The sequence below is a fragment of the Linepithema humile genome, chromosome 7, assembly GCF_040581485.1.
Source record: "Linepithema humile isolate Giens D197 chromosome 7, Lhum_UNIL_v1.0, whole genome shotgun sequence".
NCBI lineage: Eukaryota > Metazoa > Arthropoda > Insecta > Hymenoptera > Formicidae > Linepithema > Linepithema humile.
Window position 1 is genome coordinate 16,926,901 of NC_090134.1, and position 21,921 is coordinate 16,948,821.

At 42.4% G+C, this 21,921-nt stretch overlaps 1 protein-coding gene across 6 annotated transcripts in view; it reads left to right on the forward strand.

Moving 5' to 3' along the window:
- The window catches only part of Ten-m (teneurin transmembrane protein Ten-m), a 554,800-nt gene that overhangs the window by 479,844 nt on the left and 53,035 nt on the right, over positions 1-21,921 (forward strand). The gene's annotated exons all lie outside the window — the stretch shown is intronic.

Below are 21,921 nucleotides of genomic sequence, written 5' to 3' on the forward strand. Positions count from 1 at the left end.
GGGAAACTCGAGATTCTAAGAAACTCAACGCGACTAGAATTCTTCAATTGAATCGCTAGTAAGGTAATAGCTTTTCAATACGCGAGGATGAAATTGCTCGGCCATCTCTGTAATTTTATTATTTCGCAAAATGGAAAAGAAATTTTTCTTTGCAACAAAAGTACCGAAGATTGCGGATTGAAATAAGAAAGCGCGTCTTCTTTATATCTGCGTAAATGTAGGCGGAATTTTTTCATAAGAACTAGCTCACAATATCCCGCTGTGCGGTTTCTAAACGGCTCATCTATTCGCACTTTGTCAAGTTGTCGAGCGGAAAAAAGTCTGGTGTTTATGCAGCCGCTCGGCTATTCGTATTCGTAACTATTGAAAGGTCGTTGTAAAAGACGAGCGATGCAGAATGCCCGAACGGTCCAGGCACCCTGTGTTTATGGAAGCAATTTTCCGGCATCCGAGACAAATGACGTCCGCCAAGGACCTATTCGATCGCCGAGCGACCATATCCAGACCCATGTGCTAAACTGTCAGCTTTTCTAAAGCAGATCTTTTCGAGAATTCGAAACCCCAGTAATGTTTACAATAGCCTTATTAATGACTACTCCTTTCTGTTACGTGAACGGATTCTATGATGACCTAGCGAAACCTCCCATGAAGACGTAAAAAAGATTTTTTACAAGTCGACATTTACGTGACGAGTAGACAAATTTAAATGCAGCGTGAAATGAAAAAACGTTTTTCGTTATCACACATAATGTATACATATTTAGCGTGAAAATTAAAATTACGTGGAAATTTTTCTTATTTCAAGACGAAAAGATTTTTAAAATAGGAGATTTTAAAATAGGAAGGAAAAATTATAAGATATAAGTATTAAGATAACATACTGTTGCTTTTACATAAAAGCAAATCTCTTAAGTAGTTTATAAACGAAAAGATGAAGATATATTAGTTAGAAGATTATCGGATAACGATGTCCGAAAAATATAAATACTATTCAAACGGGCAAAAAATAACAGTCAACCGGTTTTTGACCAATAGAAACTATTTATGAGTTTAAAGCGGATAGGCACGAGTGAAACGACAATAAAAATGAATCTCGTGACCAATCAGCCCACGGCTTTCTCGGAGGCACTAAACACCTGAAATCACTATAGTCGCACAGTCCATCGGTCGCTGACGATTCAATCGCCGACGGTATATATATCGATCCATAGATCCCCGCTTTACTTTGTTTGTTTTTTCAATTTTCCGTGGTCCAGGTAAATATGAAACCTTGACGGTTCGGGCCCAAACTAACAGTGTCATGTTAAAAGGCTAAGAGGGGTTAATTGTGCCTCGATGTAAAAGAAATTAGGCTCGTCGAGAACCGTAGTCCAAATATCCCTGCCGCAGACGCGACGCCGATGCCCTTTTCACAAGGCTGAGATCCTTACAAGATAAAAAAAAAAAAAAAAAAAAAAAAGAAACCAGTCACTCAGCGGGGATGCTCGGGATATCTGGCATCCACGAGTGCGCTCGCGAGGACCGGCTTTGTGCGGAGAGAATTGTTTGGACCCGAAATGCAAATCCCTTTACAAATAACAATGCTTATATAGAACGCAAAGTTCGATTCGGTCGGCTTCGGCTAGCTGGCCGCAACTACTCTGTATATGCGACAGACGCCGCCTTGGGATCGCGTGATTTCTCGTCTCTGTTCGTTTCTACATAATTCCAACGGGCCAGTCGCGATCAACTTGCGGTGAGCCGGGCAGAGCAGAAATAAGAACGCGATATAGGTACGTGACGGCGAACAATCGGCCGCGCATTTTGGAACAGATGCATGCGATAGCACATGCCGAATCCCGATGGAATCTAGCGACACTTGGCACGTTCCAACTCGGGGATAAGATAAAGAATCGTGCGTCATGAAGTCTTTAGAAGTGCCGCACAAATTCTAGCGAGCCGTCCTACTTTTGCAGAGATTCTATCAATAAATCATTTTATGTGACTAAAATTGAGAGCACTTTCTTATTAATCGACTCCGCTTGACATAATTTTCGAAAGTACACCGCGTTTAAATTATTAAGACACTCCGTTTAAAAATTAATCAAGCTAATGCCATTTCCGTATTCTCGCCGAAAGAAAACACAAAGTATCAGACTCGACAATTTGTCAAAAACTAGCGACTCGCGTAATTTCCGAGAAAACGTTTACGCTATTTCTTTTTTTTTCCCCCTTCGGCAGGATTATGCGTCGCGCGCGCGCGGAGACGAAACTGATATGTTAAAAGGCAGCAATATACAGAAAACGCGGGATGACCGCGTGTCACAATGTGTACACAAGTTGCATATGAGCTACACGTCCCACGGACTTCGGGCGGCATGATCCTCGACCCAGCAGCGTCCAGATGGAACACCGAAACACGACACTTCTTAACACAAACAATTCCAGATGTGCTTTGAGCATACGCGAAGCGGAAAATGTTGTATGCGAGATCTCACGCGTTAAGTGACGTTATGCCGGAAAGTTGTTTGACCAAACAAAACGTGGTATTGAAGATAATTATATAAATAGATCTTTTCAAGTTCCCTCGCGCGTTGCTTGTCAATTTCAATCATGTTACTGTCGGTTTTGCTATTTTTAGCGCCAGGATACATTTAGTTCGATTAATATGAATTAACGTGAATTCAGCTGATTTTTCGTTTCTTAAATTAAAGTGAAAATTAAGAACGAACAACGTGTCGATTAGATTAAGTATTACAGCTTAACGCTCGCCGTAACATTGCGAAAACCCGTAATCGAACGGAATAAAACGCGAGTCACATTGGGCCGCTATATATCGCGAGAGATATGAACGTCCGGGAACCGCCGAGGAATCGAAAGAGAGAGATTCTCGCTCCATGTACGAGAGAAAGGTGATCGATGGCTCGGACGATTGGTATCGCGAGCCAATACGATACCCCAGAGACATTACACAGACGCACTTGGAGAAATTGCTAATCCCCTACATCACGACCCTCGGTACTCCGTTACGCTGTTACTCTTACGCCATCCCGGTATACTCGGCTACGTGTCAGGAATTTCTCTTTCCACCCTAAACGGCCATTCTCGCGAGATAGTTTGGGGTAGTTTATCTGCTGCAGTCTGCTCCATCGCGCCAAGCATTTCGCAGCGCGAGCGATTTTACTTTTCGAAAATATTTCTATATTTCTCTTTCGGTATAATTAATTGTAAATAGTTAGAATAACAAATTGTGATAATTATAATAATTGATATCGTACGATAATTGACCGTGCAGGAATTAATGAGTTCCTTATAACTCCGTACTTCGCATATCTGTCTTACGCATCTGCAAAATTGCGTTCGTATTCGAGCAGGCCGCCGGCATTTCGATTTCAACGTCGATAGTCTCGCTGTTTGACAACCCTTCGACCCTGTTGAACATCGTACCGTCTGATCCTTCATCTTCCCTTACAACATCTCAATATCCCTCGGATGTATGCGTTAATGCATCGCCTTTTGTGCATCGATAACGCGGTTGCACGCATGTCACGCACGCGAATGCATGTTGAAGTGAACAGACTGCATATACTCCCATATCCGTTTAGGTAGCTGAAATCACGCGAGAACACGCAACATCTATCTTATTGTTAGTAGTTGGAAAACGATGATGAACGGAATTGGAATAGTAATATTCAGTGTATTATGTGTTTCGTAACGTGCGGCACGTTACGAACGTTATTTAGTCTCGCATTATTATTGATCGACAAGTTAATTGAAGTTTATGAAAATTCTATTCGTATTTGTCAAATATATTAATCTTTGATAATTGAATTCAATATACAATATATAGAAGCAGCAACAGACGAGATTTTTTTCTAAAAGAGAATTTTTTTCAATATTTTTTATTAAAGCCAATATGCTACAAATTGATTGAGAAAAAAATACGGTTAAAATCTTTTGCTGACACAAGCGTGTTTGAGCAACAGTCGTACGACTGGGAGCTCCCCGCATAGTTCGACGGTGACTTCGAATACGTCGACGCTAGAATACAAGGATTTTTCACGCGCAACTGCGTTCCTATAAGCACGGTGCTTCTTTCTTCGGATAGAGGGACGTGCGCATCGCTCTTTCTCTCGGAGCGGCATGGTGTAACTCATCAGCGGCATGTACAAAGCTGCCAATAGACGTGCCGAGATAATACGTGAAGGGGGACCGCGGACACTTTTAACCGCGCGTGTTTGAATAAGCGCTCCCCTAATTCCTTCGAGCATCGCGACGACGCTCGAGTGCCTGGAAATATGACAAACACATTTGCTCCGCTCACGCGGAGCGACGTTCAGGCTCGGGTATGGCAGATGTCCGCTCGTATCCATGCCTTGAAGCAATATAAGTTCTTTAGTGCCTGCCTTGATTAAATAATTAGATTACACAGATAGACGTTTTAAGGTTTATATGTACACCGTGTTTTTATGTATACTTGTGACAAAATTAATTTATTGCAGATTCAATTCTGTAAAATGGCGAATAAACACAAAGTAAAGAATCGGCATAGATATCAATTTAATGTTTATTGACGTGTGAATTTCATTAAAAAAGATTTTTCAACAGAAGGTTAAAAGCATTTATGAAAATCATTTTGTTTTAACGTTGATGTTTTGCGTGCATCGAGATAATAACGAAGGGTCTTTGTCGAAGTTCTTTGCTTTTATTAAAAAGAATAGAAAGAACGCGGTATCCCGATTGTTAACAAGTGAGAAAAAAGGGATCCGTGGCCACTCGAAACGAGTAGTCAGGTGGTCGTGTTTTTCGGCAGGATCGGATCGATCGTATCGCGGGGTTTGGCTCGATGCAAAAGTATCCAAGCTCCTAAATGAATTATTAAAACGTGTCAACTATATCTTTTTCTCTCGCATTATTTATTGCTTGTCACAATCTGAGATGGCATCACTATGAAACACATCAACTTTTTTTTCTGCTGATTGAAATTACAGATATTCCATTGCCTTGTTTAATTAAAAGAAAAAAATTTTATCTCTTGCGAATACTTCTATACGCATGAAAATTGTGTGTAAACATTTTATTTATATACGCCAACAGAAATATTATATTTAAAACTTTGTTACACAACATTGTTTAATCACAATAATAGTCTACCAAATCTACTTTCGAGAGAAATATGTTTCAGATTTATTAATGTAAATCTGTAGTTGAAAATTCGACGGACTCGATTTTTACAATGTATAATATGAGAAGCTATCGATTGCGTTCAATTTAAATAAACACTTCAGAAATAGTGATTGATTATGAGCGATCTAACAGACGCAAAAACTTATCGCGCAGAACCAATAGGACAAAATACGTTTTATAATTAGTACCGTGACCGTGGAGCGAGCTCTCTCTCTGATAGACGGAAGCTAATGACAGGCATGGGATTCGCTTGAGAGGCCGTATACATGATCTCCAGCCGTCTCGCTCGTGTCACAGTATGACAGACGGTCGATCCAGATCATCGGGAAAACGCATTATATAGGCAGGCTTCTTTCGGTTCATAGAAGGGATCGAGATAAGTGTGTCCTTTTTTGAGAGTTCCATTAATCACACGGGTCTCCAGTCGAGCATCGGGATCGAAGCCGCGTGACAAGTTTTGAAGCAATTAGACACCCTTCGAAATTCCTAAGCGAATAGTCACCGTCCTCTCTCTCTCCTCCCTAGCGCCCGATCGAAATTACTCCTCGGAATCGCTCGTCCTGGCAATCTAACTGCTCTCAGGCCCGATAAAAGAAATGGACGAACCCTTTCCGAGAGTAACACTCCGGCTTCGAACGCGCCGAACGATATTACGCCGATCCAGTCGAAGAAACTCTTTGAGGTTTTTCGGATAGCAATCAGACTCTTAATCGAATCTTTTCAAGACGCGAACATCAGTGTAATCCATCCAACCGAATTTTTTTTTTTTTTTTTATAAAATAATTGTATCTTCGTAGATCTTTCCCATCGAATAAATCGAGTCTACGTCTACTTCGTGTAATCGCTTTTTTTCTATATCAAAGATACCGCGTTGGCTATTATAAACAGATCAATTAAAGATCTGAGCTTTATCAAATTTTATAAATGATTGTATTAGATTAATTTTGTTTAGTGAATATAATTAATTAGTCGCATTTGTATTCTAATGCTCTCTTGATATTAAAATTTTTTAATTATTAAGAAAGATTATTAAAAGATAAGCTAAATTTTTTTCGACGTAAAATATTCTTTTTATATCTTGGAACTTATCGGTCGTACAATTAAAATAACGTCATAATAAAGGATTAAGCGACATCAGAATTAGATTCCTTGCCATCATGAGACGCTTACCCGCACCATATAAAGGTATTACGATCTGTCCACTGAGGACCATCACGACGGAAGACGGAGGGGAAGAAGGAAACGGTCAATAAGAGAGCTCGTGCGTGCTGATACGAGCATATTCCGTCGAGAGGGTAAAGTCTGCGGTCAAAGAAGGATCTAATAATCGGCCATGGGCCGTTCTCTCGTCGTCCAGTTAACCGTCGAACAAGAGACGGCAAGGACGAAAAATTCCAGAGAGAGAAAGAGAAAGGGATACTTACGGATATTTGAGGGTGAGATCGAATCGGGCAAACACGAGGATATTAGCGCGGTTCGATCGACTTTTTAAACAGCAAATTTATTGATGTTCAACGGTGTGGCACGAGTCGATATGTGACATTCTTAAAACATCGTACATGAACTTTTAATATCATCTGTGTACATTCGATTCTCTCTATGTAATATTGTTAAAGAAACACGGCTGTGACAAAATGCAGCAAACGACAGGTGGGGTTACACACTATACTTTATGTGACAAACGGAAAACTTTCCTCCAAGCGATTTATTTTACCGATACCATTTTTGTTCTGATAAAAAAAAAAGAAATTTTTGCCTGAACTGTGTGTATCGCGCGTTTCTGCTCAATTCACGGCAATTGTCAATTAGTTCAGATCCATATAACTTTTAATAACTAACTTCGGCCCGCAAAGTTTTCACGACGGCTGTCCGCTTCGATTAGCTCGGCCAACGTTATTTCAACGGCTTTTCTTTACGCTCGATGAAATATCCCGGGCCTGGAGAAACGACTCGCAGTTGCCCAAACGGCTCGAAGCGGCGCGACGGTAGTGCGAAGTGATTCTGACTTCCGTGCTTTCTCCGCGCTTAAACTTCGGAGTAATACCTCGAAGTTATCGGGCACACCTCCAAAGTTCCGCATCGTTTAACGATAAGTACTTATCAGAACTGATAAAAAATATGGAGCGAGTTTACAACAAAGCGTACACGAGAGGGGCGGAATATAATTGAACCATTCCGCACTGCACGAACGTCCAAGTTCCGTTTATTAAAGGCGAAACTTTCGAATCACACAATCACGTTTTACAGAATTATAAATCAAACACATCTGCGAAGAATGTCTTCCACCTCGTCTAATATAAGTTAAAGAAAATCCAGCGATCGTTAAAAAACTTTCGTATTCTTCGTTACTGATTTTAGTTCCTCCGGTTTGACTTCCCGACTCGTTTTGAATCCTTTTGTTATTTCACTGCACTTTGTTTCGAGAATGCTTTGCGTGAAAGAAAACTGCTTTGTCATCAATTAAATCGATCCACATATCAGATTTAGCTAATCAATTTTTACATACAACGGAGATCCTCCCTGCGAAGTGACTATTCGATATTCATGTCGATTCGACTTTTCACGTTCCATGGATCTTTTCGAGACGTATTATTTCCCGGGGTACGTGAGCGGGGGTGGAGCAGGTTGCCGGCACACCTCTCATTCATCGAATCTTCGTGGCGATCTCCGACGAGAAAGGCACGGGCGGCCGAAAAGAACGAACGGCGGAGAGTAGGTGGAGAAAGATCGCAGGACGATCGGCGAAGCGTTCTTAAAAGCCTCTTAAACCTGTCGCTGTCAAGCAAAACCGCCCATATATATTTATCGTCAATATCGAGGCGGTCGAAGAGAGAGAGAGAAAGAGAAAGAGAGAGCGAGCTTCGCAGCTGGCCGTCCGCAAAATAAGGCTCGATACTGGGACCTTCGTCTCGATCCGATCGCACAGGACAACGAAGTTTGTCCTTCGCTATTTTCTTCGCCACTTCTTTGACGACAAAGACAAATGGTCTTGTGACGATCCTAAAATATATGCATCGAAAGAGTGTTCCGCGAATCATCAGTTAGAAGAACGACGTTTGTCTTCACCAAAGTATAATATCATAATTTATAATCCGGTATCGCTGAATGTTTAAAAATAGCTTGTGTATTTTCCGAAACGGAAAAATAATTTATCACTATAATTTTTTTCTCGCGAAGAGAATTGTTCCCTCGAATAATGCGAATCATACGTATTGCTATACTTATTTCTTAAACTGTTCAGTTACCGAAACATGTTTATTTAACTGCTCTTTAATTTTCTTGTAGAAGTGTAACGTTAGACTCCTCGCAACGCGGTCGCATTGCGACGTTCGCTTGCGCACGCATCTACTTGCGCTCATTTATTTTATTTTCACTGCCTTCGCATCCCCAATTCCCACGTCAATCATTAATCAATCTACAACACGTGTGTCTGCTTTAATTCACGCAACATTCTCGGTCTACCTTCTCCACGTTGTTGCGAGTCTGCCGCCGGTGCGGTGTCATGCGTCGCGACAGGTGGCGATCGTGCCATCGTTTTTCGGTGAACCGTGACAAGAACGCCACATTGTTGCCTGCCTAAACACCGCGGGACCCCGCGCCCGGTACCCCTCGTCTCCGACGGTTGCCAAAACCCCTTTCGCGACGGCCGAAAGGAAAACGTAACGCGAGAAGGGCCCCCCTTCTCTCGCTGCACAGTGACAGCAGCGCCCATGCTGACAAATGCCACGTAATAGGCCCGATTGTTCGCCGTCGGGCCAATTTGAGTGGCAGCCCGGTAATTTCGGCAGTCCCGGAGAAGCCCCACCGGAAAAGGCGATCCCGGGCGTATCCTTTCTCTCCTTGCACGAGTCGGCGCGAGTCGCGCGCGCAGCGCGCAGCGCGCAGTGACAGATTAAAGGGGTTTTGCTCTATCGGTGTGCGTGCGTGTTTTTTTTTTCAACCACACGGAGCCGCTATTCATCGCGAGCGAGGCGGTCCCCGGGTAGCCGTATGTCGTTCAACAAGGATCTGCGCGAGGGTGCGGCGGCTAGGAGGACGGGGGGGCGCGAACGAATTTTCAGAATGTCGTGGCTCGGGGAAGCTCCGAGAAGACCCGGATCGGTACAGTCGCATTTATGGTTTGTACATCGAATTTGCCCGTCTCTGCCCTCTCGCTTGCACCACGACAAACGATCGTTTCGAATCCACCGGATCCCCCTTTCGACGTCGTCATATTAGATAATCACAGGACGGGAGGAGGGGGGGCCCCGTGCGCTGCGGACTTGAAAGGTCCCGACATCCATCATCCATGGGAGAGGGATTGTGTCCCCTTCTCGCGCTCACCGGACCGGACCGGGACCTGCGCTCTATTTTCCCTTAGTTGTCCCACATCGGCATTGACTTTAGATACATTTTGCGCCTGGAGCTACTTACCACAATATTATTTCAACTAAGTTTGGTTTAATTAGCTATTTTAAGAATTTAATGCTTTAGAATAAAAGTTTCAAAATTTTAATTGTCGAAAGAGTTGATATTATTTGAAAGTAAGAATTTAATTAATTATAAATTGCAAATGGATAATTTGAAGATTATTAATACAAATTAATATTATTAATTGTGATTCGATTATAAATGGCTGTTATAAATTGAAAATCCAGTTGAGAACACTTGTTTTGTGCGAAAGTTATTTGTATTAACACGAATATATTTTGTATTTGTATGTTGTCAACTTGCCACCCCGAGCGGCTGTGCCCGTTTCGATTATTTCTATAGAGCCGATGCTGCTCCCCCCCTCTCTCTCGTCCCTTCTCTTTTCTCCCCCTTCTCTTTGCCCAACTTTACTTGCCTGTGTACACGCCGGAATAAACACAATGTCAACGAGCACATTAATGTTGCATCCCCACCCGTATCGGTGCAGTTCTTTCATGCCGCTCGATCGACCGCCACCACTCAAATGTCGAATGGTTCGCGAAAAGTGTAGTAACAGTCGATCTAATGGAGATTGGATTGCGGATAAGGCGGTCCTATTCTCCGGCCGGGGGCTTCCGAGCCGCTGGTCTTTTGTGATTGATGAAAATCTTCGACAGTCGTTGACAATTTCGCCCTGAATAAGTGGTGGCCATCGAAATCGAAGCGATATCGTCGAGCGGAGAAAAAGTACGTCGGTATTCTTGTAACCGATTTTTTGTGACCGATAACTTCTTACTGCGCGAAGATTCTATCCGCTGAATTGAGTGCATTCTGCGTCTGTATATTTAAACAGTTCAATCGTACAGGCAGATGTGTGTGTGTGTGTGTGTGTGTGTGCGCGTTTGTGCGCGCAATATCAGGGCCGATATCGCGGCTCTCTCGGAGAGAAGATTGAACGGGCCGGCATGCAAAGTTCTGCAAAGTTATCTTTGCTCGCGGCACACTTCATCCTTATTGATGCATTCTCCGCAGATTGAAAGCAGGATCGATAGAAAAAGCTGCTTACTGCTTTATGCGCGCGTTACAACGTGATTTCCACTCTTTATGCGCTCGGGGAAGGTAAAGTCCGAGAGAAAACCGGCGAAAGGTCGATACAATATTCTCTAATCTAACAACCTTTCTAACGTCGTCCTTAAATCAAACAACATTCAACCGAGTTAATATAGAAATTATACCGCTCTCTCGTGCGAGAGAGCAAAATTGAATTACTTCTGTCTCGAGGGCGAGTCTGCACTTCATTTCGTATCATCCATCATGTTCCTGCATTTATGTGTGGTGCGCGCAAGTAGGGCAATCTCGCGCGGGCGACCCGCGCGCGCACCGTAATAGATATGTAAATCCGAAATTTAATTGCGTCTTTGAATAATAAGTAATTTAGTCATGCATTAAAACGCTCCAAGGGCGAAACTTTTCGTAATGGAAAACGTCTTCATTGAAGCGGCGATACGTTGCACACCCTCTCGGCGCTAACGGGAATGCAGTTCCGTGAACTGTGACTCAACTTTGTGATCACGTATTTTATGTACCGATATAAATATCTTCCCTCGAAACTTTAAACGCTCTATTTATAGGACGCGAATCTTGCAAGTAGGTCAGTCGCCATTTATCTTTAGCGTGTTATCGCGAAGCTTCTATAACCGCATATTGATCGAATCGAGAATTGATATTATAATCACAAGTAAAATTAGATGTCTTTAGAGAAGCGACTGTTGGAAATTCTATTTTACTAACGATTTTTTCTTTGCGATATGGTTTATGAGAACCACTGAGAGCATTACAAGAACGCGGAGTGTGCGGTGCATTCACTTTTCTCGCCTGCAGATGACATAATATCAAAAAAGGACACATGGCTCACGTGCGGAATTGGGAGAAAGGGAGAAGGGAGTTCCCAATATCGATACTTTGCTCTGTTCTCGACGGTTTCGCTTTTTTCGTGCGTGCCTACGCATCCGACACGTCGGACAAAATATGGAACACACCGTTCGCAGTTAAACCCGCGCGACCACAATGCATCCCGCACGCGGGATATAAGACACAATGATGAACGCAAGCATTCTAAAGACTATATTATACGCAGGGCTGAATTGTAAAGTTGAATAGTACGTAAGGTTTCTTATGTTCGTTGAAAAATTTTAAAGACTTATCATTACGTGGACAATCAATTATTACTCTCAAGCTGATTTGCAACAATTGTTGTATACTTACAATTAGTTAAAAAACTGGTGGTTAAATTAAATTATCGATGATTATTAATACATATTGCTTTTAGAAATTATATCGCACAAAATGTTACATTACAATTACATTTTGAAATTAATTATTAATAGTTTTCAGATAGCAAGCGAAGAATATCTTATTTCTAATTCTAATTTTTTTAAATGATTGCATTTTTTACGTAATATTAAAAAAAATGTTATTTTGTGGAACGCGAGCATCGCTAAACTACATACACATATATATACAGTCACTTTATTCGCATTCATATAAATGCAATTTGCTTTTAAGAATTGTCGATTCTAACAATAAGTAAGTAGATTTACGGCGGAACACCATGGGACCACTTTCTTCTCCCTTTCAGTTCGTTTGGCAGCAAAGAGGGCGACGTGAATCTCGGATGTGGGGGAGTATTAGCATAATTCGGGCCGAAACGCAGACCGGATTCCTTCCTGAAGAGGCCCCGGTGTCAGATGGCGAGCCTATGAAAGAGTCGGCACTCGGAGCTCTCCCGTAGGGCCTCCGAGATTACCATCGGCGACCGTAAACGCCAGAAAATAAGCTGCTCCCCGCGCACTGTCGACCGCCGAAAAATTTATTCCAATCCTTTGTTCTCAGACGCTCGTTACTTAGTAGTACTTGTCGGAACGGAAATATCACAGACCGTTGCTTTGAAAGGTTAACTCCGCTTCATCATAAAATAACGAGATTCTCGATATTAGAATCCTACGACCTCGCGTATAAACTACTAAACTGCTCACCAAATAAATGAAGCGCCAATCTATATATCGTGTTCACGTCAAAGGATATATTCCACGTTACATCGGTGCGGTATTTTAGCGTCAGATGATTTGCGTCAATTGCCTAAAAGGGTGATTCAGCGTCCGACTATACTCTTCACTTTAATCCAAAAGTGGACGCAACGAACTATTTGTTCTTGCGAAAAGTTCAGATAAGTTTGACAATGACGTTTGTCATCTGACGCGACTGTTCGAATTATTTCAGGATTAGTGAAAGATAGATTTAGTAATATGTGGATATTTTTATCTCATATCGTCGTAAGATTTTTCTGACGTTTTCTGCATAGTCCAACGTCAGTAGAGTTGACGCACAAGCAGTCGAGAAAAGAACATTAGAAAAAAACTATAATTATTCTTTCGTGTTCTTACGTAAGTCAATGACGTATGATTTGGTAACGAAACTTCTAATTTGAGGTTTATTTTTTTATTTATAAAGAGTAAAGACAGGAAAAGTGTTATCGATTACTGTTAACAATACGCTCGTGTCCGCGGTTTCTTTAATAATAAATCGGAGAAATCCGTTAATGTTTTAACATACATCATTAGCATTGTATTAAAATTTACACAACAATAAAATACAAATACGCTCGTATGCGGCGGTGCTCGCTTTAATAATATATTAATATTAAACAATATTAATATTTGTTATTACTCTGTTCACTTGTTGTTCAAGCAAATAGCAAATACAAATTACGTGTGCCGGATGACATCATGAGGACACTCTTCTATTTCCACGGTTCTATTTTACTCGGGCGGGAAACTAGAGTTAGCGCAAAGGCGTTATCATCGATCGCGCCGCGATTTCAACAATCGGATATGCACCCCAACTCGCGAGCGGTCGAAGGTGCCCGCAGGAAACCTTAGCAAGAACTTCTCCCCCATTTTCCTACCTCCCAAGGATACCCCCCACGAATCTCGTGGACACGGAGGGATGGCCGGAACTAGCCCGAAGGTCTCGCGAGTAAGGGCTACGAAGCACGAGGGGGAAGCGGCGTGAGATACGGCCGAACCTATTCGATAAGATCTTTAGTCTGTCGTAAGAACAGGAAGTGCATTAAGGAAGCGGGTATTCCCACTGTGACTGCTAACTCGACACTGTATTACTCCCGGTTAAAGTAGTAGCTGCCGTTGCAGATATTGCAAGTAGATTGCGAACCGCGGAAAATCTTCCCGCAGGAAGTTAGATGTTTTTCAAGATCGTGAAATTGAGCATTATCACGCTGAGGCGGGAAGTCTCACGGAGTTGAAGATCTTCGATCGCATAGCGATGTCTCTGAAACGCGAAAAGATAACGACTTATATTCGTCGCCAATATTCTAATTGCTTTCACGAAGCGCAAACCGTCTGATGTAATTAATGATTGACAGAATAAATATTTAAATATTTCTTGGTAGCTCGCTTTTAAATATGTAGCTAATAAACTTAATGCGGTTTGAGGAATATCGACTTATCGATCAAGAATTACCTTGATAAATGCTATTTATTATTTTTTTTTTTTGTTGTATTAAAATGCATTTCATTATACGTATTAAATACACATTCCGACGATTTTGATTGCCGAACGAACATCCTTTTTTAATCTGCATTTTCAATTATTAGAGTAAAACGCAACGCTGCACGTCTATTTTAATAATACTTCAACATCGAATTCAGCCGCGTATCGAATCGGGTCCGTGTAACGTTACAAATTCACACAGGAAAAAGGGGTTTTCCGGCGGATTGAAAGCCCGCCGGCAAATCCAGAAGTACAAAACTTCAATCGAAACACTCCGTATGGGTTGACAGATTCGCGCGAAGGGGGTGAAGGTCGAAATCCCGGAATCCCGAATTCGATTTTCGGCACGACGGTGCTCGCTCAATGCAGCTCCCTCCGACAGAAAGGCGGGGATGAAGGCCCGAGTTGCTCGTCCGAGATTGGAAAACGTCTGGGATTACGTAAAGGAAGAAAAAAAAAAGAAAAGAGAGGAGGCCACGGCGGATTGCGTATCGGGCAGATGGCAGGCGGGCTCTCTCTCGCGAAGCCAACTGCGTTTGTGCACGAAAGTACCTTACGCGCTGTACTCTTCCGTCCGTGTAAACGTACGTGCGTGATGATCGGCCCACGGGATGGGATGATAGTGGTGGTAACTGTTGCTCGTCGGAGAGAGATACGGAATGCGATAGCACGGGGAACACGTTGGATGCGCCGCTCGGATTTCGAAAAGGGTGGGACACCCTTTCATTTCGTCCGGTCAATAGTTCTTTTCGGTCTTCCTTCCTTTCTTTCTTTCTTCCTTCGCCCTCCTCCTCCTCACGCTTGTTTTCTTCGTCTTCTTCTCACTCCGGTCGCTGCGGTATACGCGCTTCTTATTTCATGCGGAATGGCACAACGCCGAGGCCGAGTCCCAAAAGTTTCGTGGGACGAGCCTCCCAAAAGGAAGATCAGATCTGCGCCCTCGCGTGCAACATTTTTTTTCGCATTATGCGGGAAGACGGAGTCCTTTATGCTAAAGTTCAAAGCAGCGTGCGCTCTCGATTAATAATACAGCTATAAAAGCGAATTGTAATGGAAATAAACTGATGCATTTTTAAAAGGCTCTCCTAAAAAGCCGGAGTCAATAATTCTGCCGCTGCTTAAGTCGGGTGTGAACGCTGAAAATATAACTGCATTTGCGCTTTATGCGAAAATAGAATATTATTTTCGATTATTTCTACATTTTTTAAATCGGGCATTTGGACTGTTAGATGCAGAAGAATATTCGATCATTCAGAAATTTTAATGGTGTCGAGCAGCAACGTCATTTAATTTTACTTTATATACTCCGCGTATTTTCTCTTCTCGCTCTGCGATCGATGAAAGCTCCCACACATCAATTTACAATTTTTATACTTGTCATCGAACAAACACGTTCTCGCTACTATGTATCCCATGGGGAAACAGATTTCAGTGAACAGGTCCAACGTGACTTTGCAAGTAGCACTGCGAAGGGTCCAGCAGTCTGACGGACAAGGTAATCTTTAGATTCATCCTCCCGAGCCAGATGTCCGATTCGAACCAACAGTGTTGTAGTATCACATTCACGCTACAACATCACCTATTTACTATGTCGTTCAACTCTAAATAGAGAACATCAAACCAAATTAGAGTAATTCTTTTTCTACGATATTTTATTATACGATTTGAACAAAAGAGAGAGGGAGAATGAATATTAAATTATATTTAAAGATATTATTTGTGTGTGTGTGATATTTAAACCCAATAAAAATAATATTTTGCTTAATTAAATTCAATAAAAATTAATTATAATATAAATAATAAACTGAGATTTAATATGCTTAATATAAATTATTGCTTAATCAAATGCGGTCGCTGTATCGTAAGCATAAATATACCGGAAACCGTGTGAAGTTTCCAACTTGGCACTAATTTTATGCCAAACACGAGACTTCGCGCCACCATCCATAAAATCTGCCGCTCGTGTGCGTTTCCGTGCAAGTTCCGCGCTTGAGACTGCAACTTATTTCGTTCTTCGTATGGGGAGCGCGACAAACGCATGTTTAACCAAACTAACAACGATGAAGCACGATGGCGACGTGCGAGCGAAGTTCCGTGATCGTTTAGAGAAGTTTCCGCCGTGACTTAGTTGCCCATGAGTGCATCAAGGTGCTGCGCGATGTGCAAAGTTTGAAGAAATAAAGAGCGCGGAACTTGGAAAGATTATGAAAACTACCTACATTTTCATATTCGGATGAATGATTGGAAATGCCGTTATTATGGAACTTCCAACTTCGACGATCGTAACTTCCGCTGCCTGGAAAGTCTACTTTAGAAGCATAAGATATATACATATATTATACAATATATCGAAGTTTTCTCTCTCTCTCTCTCTCTCTCTCTCTCTCTCTCTCTCTTCTCTCTCAGTAGAATAAACGTTATATTATTCTCCGCGTTATTTGTGAAATATGTTGCAGATTTGTTTGCATAATACAAAATTCTCTCTGAAAATTTTAATACATTTAACATTATCCATTGTTATCCCAGATTCGCCTCATTTTCGCCGTCAATTTTGGCCGTTTCACACGAAAGTCGCGTTTACGTTCAAACGCAAAATGGTTGCGAGAAGACCGCATTATCGAGACAAAAAAAGTACGATGCACATCGCGCACCTGACGTGCAAAGACCGCCGCGCACGGAGTTACGGCGTTACGTACTCGTTATCTCCCCGCGCGGCCGTAAAGTGCCTGTCCTTACACGGAACTCGGAACGACCGGGTACGCGTGTTTATCCGCGTTGCCGGCGATGAGGTACTACACGCGAAGGCGGAGGAAGTTTTCGTGGCAGCGGAGCGCGCCGGTCGTGACCGAGAGCGACGTGCGTCGGCGGAGTGCAGGCGCGCGCGGAGCGGAGAGAGTCATCGCCATGAGCGCCGTAATTTACGAAGCCGTCATCCTTGTATGCAGATGCTGCGGCCGTGAGGGATGCCCTCCCCCCCACCATTCTCTCTCTCCCTTTCTTTCGCATTCTAAATCTCCGCGCGATCCCCTCACGCGAGGGGGGGGAGCAGGCAAGGAGTTTGGTCGTCGCAAACGGACCTCCCGCGCGGCTCCGACGCGCGTAACTTTTATTGGCTTACCTCACTATTTTACAACCGATAGTGGATTAAGAGGATTAAGCGCAGTCGTCCATACGATGGGTCGCCCTTACTATAGAGACATAAAGTTCGTAAGATACGAGGATTACCCTTTTTCTAACGAGCGCGGCCGCACAACTCGGCGGCGGCTTCGAGTGTCCCGTGTGAAATGCCGATATAAAAAGTCGATTTACGCCGAACACGCCGCGGTGCCATGCCCGCATCTGCGAACCGATCTCACTTTCATCCTCGTCCACCTTGAGAGTTTACCGCCGACGTGGATCGCCGGGGAGTGTCGAGTTACTCGAACATGCTCCGCTGCTGTCGTGATAGCCGACGACAATCTTCCGAGACAAAGAGGTATCAAAGTATCAAGCTGTTGATAACACTGGTATCGATATTAGTATATCAATATTTCTCACGTTACAGTAATTACAATTAACCGGATCACCGGGGAAATGACATATAGTAGAATTTAACTTTTCGTAGCTAAAATTGTGTAACTGCGAAAGATAAAAATTCTCGAAAGTGTATTAGAGACGCTTAAATGTTTTATAAGTAGTCTGAAAGAAAAATTAAATTTAAAAATTTTTCAAGTTTATTTTTCACTAACAACATTTATAATACTTCTCATTATTTCCTACCTTTAAAAGGAAATCGCATTTTTCTCTCAAAGATATTAATAACGTGATTATTCGCGTTGTTTTACTTACTCAGCAAGTTTAAATCCCCTTTAAAACACGATAGATATTTCAACAATGCTTCAATGCATATAAAATCAGATCGTTCTGTTGCGCGCGACAGAAAGTATCATGGACCATTCTCCCGTTTCTCTCAACCGCAAACAAGGTCGCTGCAGCACTCCCGGCACTCGGATCACGGAAAGCCCCATCTTCCGTGAATGTCGAGCACCATTTACGGCCGAAAGCTTTTCTGGGATTTCAATATCGAAGTAGAGTAAAGTAACGAAGAAAGGGTGGAATTGGGTCACGCGAATGAATATCAAGCTATAGATCTTCGAATCGGAAAATTGACCTTACATCTACTATCGTTATTTTGAATGAGAGTATCTATCTCTATATATTAGCGTGAAAGATCACGCTTCCAATAAATTTCGATTGTCGGCCAATTCTTCTTTCACTGCTTAATTAATTATATTTTATAAAGGGCAAAAGGAAAGCATTCCGTAATGAAATTTATTTCACGAGTGTTTTAATGCAATATAAAAGCAAACATTGCTTGCCGGTAATAAGTTTTATGTACGCTTTCGTTTTCAATTATAACACAATTACGAACTTGGATACCACACAAGTGGTACGCAAATTAGGGGAGCCCGTTCGAGCGCGCTCGGCTTTAACGATCCTACAGGCAGAACGATCCGTGCGGGCCTGCGGATAGCCTTCTTCGAAACATCATAATTTACCGCACGACTCGACTTCTTATTATCCCGACTTCGTTAGGCGCGACGCGCGCGGTTGAAAACAGGATGGTTTTTATCTACCGCTCGTCCCGGCCACTCTCATTCCGCGATACAACTTAATCGCACGTCGAGGCACAGTGCGAAACTGTCCGACCAGATAAAGCGCGGCGGAGACGACGGTCAGGTTGGTTCGGGCTGTGAACGGGCGACGGCGAGGAAGCTCGGAGCGACAGAAAAACAAGGGAAGCGTCCTACCTATTAGGTCACGTTTACACCATTTCGGGAGAATCCGGGTAACCCGGTAAAACGATCGCTGAAGCCCTCGGAAACTCCATGGTGCACGCATTATTCAGAGCAGTCATGTGAAGGAGGGAAAAGGTGGGGGAGGGGGTTAGAGGGGGCACCAAGCGGATTCCCTGCGCCCGCGCGTAGACCGCTAAATGAATTTTTTACAACAACCCAGCTGTATGAAATCTCTTGCGAAAAACAATTCCACACTATGAGAATTTAAATGGATGCTCCGGGGGAATTTAGATAATGCAGTTTAATTTATCCTCCCACGGTATAAAGCTGCTGCTAAAATCTACGGCTATTGTCTAAGTTTTCAACATGGCTCGCGCGGATAATTTCATAAATATCTGAAACAAATTTCCATTGTCTATTAAAAGTATATATCTACTCTCTTGCTCTCTTATCATGTTGGCCCGCAGTATTGTGCTTGGTCTTTTATGAAATTGCAAAATATAGTCCGTTTACGACGAAGTAGCTTGTTCTCGAAACGAATTGCGAACGAATAAACAATTGCAAATTGCGAATATAATTGTTAATCCCTTTATCTCCGAATTTCGGAGTTCTACTTTCATCACTGCTGTTTACCAATTTTCGAATTTTATACGTGAAAGTATCTGCCGGAAACGGGCAAAAATTCTTCAACAAAAGTCAATTTTTAAATAAAAATAACACGACGCACGGCGGTAAAGTTCGCATAATAGAAAACGGATCGCCGAGTCCGACGGTATCCGGCCGGCGACAGTCGAACGACCGGCAGCAGCAGCAGCAGCAGCCGGTCTTCAACCAGTCGCCGTCGCGACGTCGACGATCTCTCAAACCCTCTTGGCAAACATTTGAACGCGGAGATGGCACGACGTTCCCGTTTACGCGCTCCTCCACCCACGTGCTCATCCTTCTAGCCGGTTTTCGAACGATGCGATATCCATCCCATCGCTTCGCGTCGCGCCAATAGTTTCGCGTTCGCGCTTGCGAGCATTCGTGTTTTCCAGGCCCATTTAAGTCTCGTTACGCTACCCATTGACCCGTTAACTCGCACTCCCGAGCATTAATTTGCCGCGCAACTTCACCGCAACGGGGCGAAATAAAAATTGCGGGAATGAGCGGGAAGCGTTGTTGCAACCGTGCTTGCGTTTACGGCGTGTTATCGAAGAAAACAACGCGCGTGCGAGATGTGAACTAATAATAAGAAGGAATGCACTTGTTCGCAACAGTTTTACACAGATGCCGACTAGATTTTGCCTGGCAGATGCACTTTTGTCGGCAATCTACTGACGCACGGTTTTTTTTTTTTTTTTTTTTCTTTTTTCGCGCGAACAAGCTCGCAATTAATCCGCTATCTGCTCCGCTATGCGAGAGCCTGTTATCCTGATAAACATTATCACTGGGCAAGTTTGCTATTATACGAGAGAATCTCAAGACTTTGTGTACATTCTCAATTTTAATTTTTTACACTGAACGCGATCGGATAAATTTTCCCATGCATTGTTAATTATGGAATTAAATATTTATATTAATAATTGTTTGGCAAAATTATATTTGAAGAAATTTTATTTAATTTTGTTAATCCAGAAAGAGGCGAAGTGCACAGCGCATCCCCTTGTATTTCTCTCGCGGTGTCCACAGAGAGCCGTTATTGCAATTTGCGTGCATTGTTTAGAGTGCGAAACAGGCACAAATTGAGGGTGATCGAAAGGCATTCATATACGTATACAAACGGATAACACTATATAATTGCGCATAAAGTTTATTAACGATGAAGCTTTTACAGCCGACATTTATTCAAATAAATGATATTGTAGATATTTTTACGCTTCTCGAAATTACGTCAGAAGCCGCGCGAAATTAACGATTTTACATTACGCGTTATTTTCGATTTTACATTATTATGAGAAAAATAACGATTACAATGTATGCGGTGTGCTATGGTATTTTACCTCGTTTCTCCCGCCGGTTTTAGCTGGGGGTGGTTGATTAAAACTCTCGTGTACCGCGCATACAAATACACCGCAAAGTTGCCCACAAGAGAAATATTGTCCTAAACTTATCGTAATAACATTAATTTGTTGTTCCGGTACAATGGATTTTAAATATTTTTGTTCTATTAATGAATATCGCGAACGATATTTGTTGCCTGTTTACGCAGCAAACAATAATACGATGATATTATTTATTAATTATTATTCTAACACGGTAGCTAATTAATTTCCGATAGATTCGATATATATTTTTGATTTGTTACAATATAAAAAAAATAATTGCATCGGAAACATTTTCTATCCGTGAGTATGTCTTTTCCGTGCTGTTATTACGCCAGAACTACGCCCTAAATTCTTACAAAGGGAATGCCATTATGCATGCAATGACATATTGCCTCAATGGCCGTGATTACGGTCCTTGTAATCACCTTTTCTGCCCTGTTGCATTTCAATCGCATGCACACGCGATACATCAGAGAAATTCTTCGATTTCCAATCTGCGATTCCGTGCCCACGCTAATCGACCGGTCCCCAGTGTCTGCCGCGCGCTTCCCCTCCCACACCAAACCAATAATAATCGAAAGATCGTGGGCGAAGATCGAGAGTACAAATGGCGCAACATCTCGTTATCCCGTCCGCGGGCCCTCCCCTTTCCCCTTCTGCGCTTAATATTCGCGATACACTTTAATCGCTCATCAGCCGCCCGGAACCAGTCGCTCCGATAAAACGGATGGTGCCAGGTGCGGATAGTGTTTGCTCGAAACTGGAGCTAATAATTATTAAGAATCTTCAAACGGAAACGTATTAAAAGAAAACGTGACTTTTTTTATACAAGCATCATATATTACTTGAAAGAAACTATTAATTACTTTTGAGAATTGCAATCATAAATATTAGTAAAATTAACTGAAGTTTAATTGATTTTCTGTTTCTCTCTTTCTAAAATTAGTGGAGATACAAGTTACGAAAGAAGAAATTAGTATAAAGACTACTAA